Here is a 2,404-nt window from a genome sequence, read left to right on the forward strand (position 1 = left end):
ATGGGGTCGGCTCCAGCACGCCCCGCGACCCTTGTGAGGATAAGCGAATTAGAAAATTGGATGAATGGATGTTTGAGGACAACCTCAGAGAAAAGACTCTGAGCCTCGTGTTGATTGATTGCGGAAAGGCAGGTAAAGAGCATTCCATCCGATTGGCTGGCAACCAGGGTATTGCCCGAAGACAAATGGGGTCGGCTCCAGCACGCCCCGCGACCCTTGTGAGGATAAGCGAATTAGAAAATTGGATGAATGGATGTTTGAGGACAACCTCAGAGAAAAGACTCTGAGCCTCGTGTTGATTGATTGCGGAAAGGCAGGTAAAGAGCATTCCATCCATGACACAAGCTGTTGTCCTCTGAGACATAAACCTGTGACGTCCACAGCGGTTGCACAGTAACCACAGAAAAATGGGTCATCAGTGAAACTTTGTTTTGCTGTGAACAAACTTTTTTCACACGCAGCCATATAGCAACGAGGTTATTTGAAAGTTTCTTAACATGCTTGGTCTTCTTGAGTACCTCTTGACTTCTCAAGTTGTGCCTGTGGAAGAATATCACCCTTGCTATTTAAAGCCTTTAAAAGACTGCCACTAGAGAATGTGCTTGATAGAAGAGCAGTGAGGTGTGCTAACAGCCATTATGTTAAATGACGCAATTCATGTCAAAGGTATGCACAAATTGCTGGAGGATATCCAGTTTTGCACCCCACAGGAGGAAACTTTCATGCTCAGTTCTTGAGCTATGCACATTTTCAACAACTATCTTCAACTTTGCTGCTGTAAATTGGGAATTTATCCATTGTGACACGAATAAAGGTTTTCGTATTCTTATTATTATTCAAACATGAATACTAAAATGATATTGGATGAGTTCAAAGCACCATTTCCTGTTTTTTTTGTTTTTTTTCTTTTTACAATGAATCCAGACGTCAGGGCTTTAACGGAAACAGAAGTCTTACGGTTAATAACTTACAGTTTAGAATCACTTTGAAACTGAATCCCATATCCAAACAACACCTGCTTCCCATATATCGTAAGGTTTTACTCGTTGCACTGAATAGGTATTTTTGGGAGTGAAACATCAGATCACCATGCTTACAATGACAATTGTTGAAGTGATTCTTGAATGTTTTTGGAAAACAAGGAAAAAAAATCAACAAAATTTAAACACGAATGAGTACAGTCGTCTCGAGTCAACCTTTGCGGATTACCACGACTAGAATCTGCACAGACGTGAAGAAGACACATTTTAAGCAAGCAAATTGGTGTTTTTTTTAATGATATTGTAATAAAAATGACTTTGTCTAGGATTGCTATTATGTAAGCAATATGTTAAAAAGTTGATTTCATTCTTCTGAAATTGACTGTCAATCAGAATGAAAGAGAACAAAAGCAAAATTAGGAATCCCTTTCTTTGTATTCTTAATCATGTTGAAGATTGACCCCGCCGGATTGGAGGGCGCCACAGAATGGGTCTGTCCTCTCACCAAGCTCCCTCGTATTCAGAACTCAATCAAGTGAAATGTTGTGACAACATATTGATTTAATGTGACATTGTTTATTATTGTATAAAATCAACCATTCAGTAAATATTCAATCCAATTGTAATCTTTGTGTTGAGGGATAAGGAGATGTTAGATTTTCTTATACATGTTTTATGCAACTTTTGAATTGCATTTCAGACTTTTCAACTGTTTTTATTGATGTACATGAAAAACGTTGCACAAATCTGAACATATGCATACCCTCACACAGATAAAAAGACTTTGAGCACGGACTCCAGCATCGAGTGCCTTCCTTTAGTGCTGCTTTTGATTCATTGTGATGACTTGGAGAGCGATGAAGATGGAGAGTAAAATTAATCCGCACACCAGCGCCACGATATTGAGGATCTTGGCTGTCTTCGACGCATCAGCAGCTGCGACTGAGTTCCCGGTAGCGTTGGCATTTTGTACCTTAAATAGAACAAATGCACCACTCAGAGAATACCGTCATGACTGGGACCAAAGCCTTCGCGTTTAGTTGATTTGCAATTGGAAAACAACTTGAACAATGACTCTTATTTTTTTTTGGGGGGGGGGTGATGTAGAAAGAGACAAAAGCAAAACAAGGCCTACCTTGGAGGAATAGACAATCGCTGCAATGCCAATTGGCCAACAGCAACATAAAGTGTTGAAGATGGACCACGCCAAATAGGAGGGCGCTGCGGAATGGATCTGTCCTCGCTCCATACTGCCTCGTATTCAGGGCTCAAGTGGCTGGGAGGGTGACGGCCGTCACCTTTTGTACGGAATGGGTGGAGCACCTTTTGACTTTCAAAAGTGTCACACCGATGCTACAGCGGCGTCATTTATATATGTGTGTGTGTGTGTGTGTGTGTGTGGGATGGGGGGGGGGGGGTGCGGG

General features: G+C 41.4%; 1 long non-coding RNA gene across 1 annotated transcript; it reads right to left on the reverse strand.

Moving 5' to 3' along the window:
- Positions 1 to 1,536: 1,536 nt before the first annotated feature.
- Positions 1,537 to 2,332, reverse strand: LOC109526322 (uncharacterized). Its single transcript, XR_002170310.1, has 2 exons — positions 2,116 to 2,332; positions 1,537 to 1,953 (listed from the first exon to the last, which is right to left on the reverse strand). It is a non-coding gene; the product is annotated as an uncharacterized LOC109526322 (long non-coding RNA).
- Between the last annotated feature and the right edge of the window lie 72 nt (positions 2,333 to 2,404).

Source organism: Hippocampus comes, unplaced genomic scaffold (genome assembly GCF_001891065.2).
Source record: "Hippocampus comes isolate QL1 unplaced genomic scaffold, H_comes_QL1_v1.1 scaffold6, whole genome shotgun sequence".
Lineage (NCBI taxonomy): Eukaryota > Metazoa > Chordata > Actinopteri > Syngnathiformes > Syngnathidae > Hippocampus > Hippocampus comes.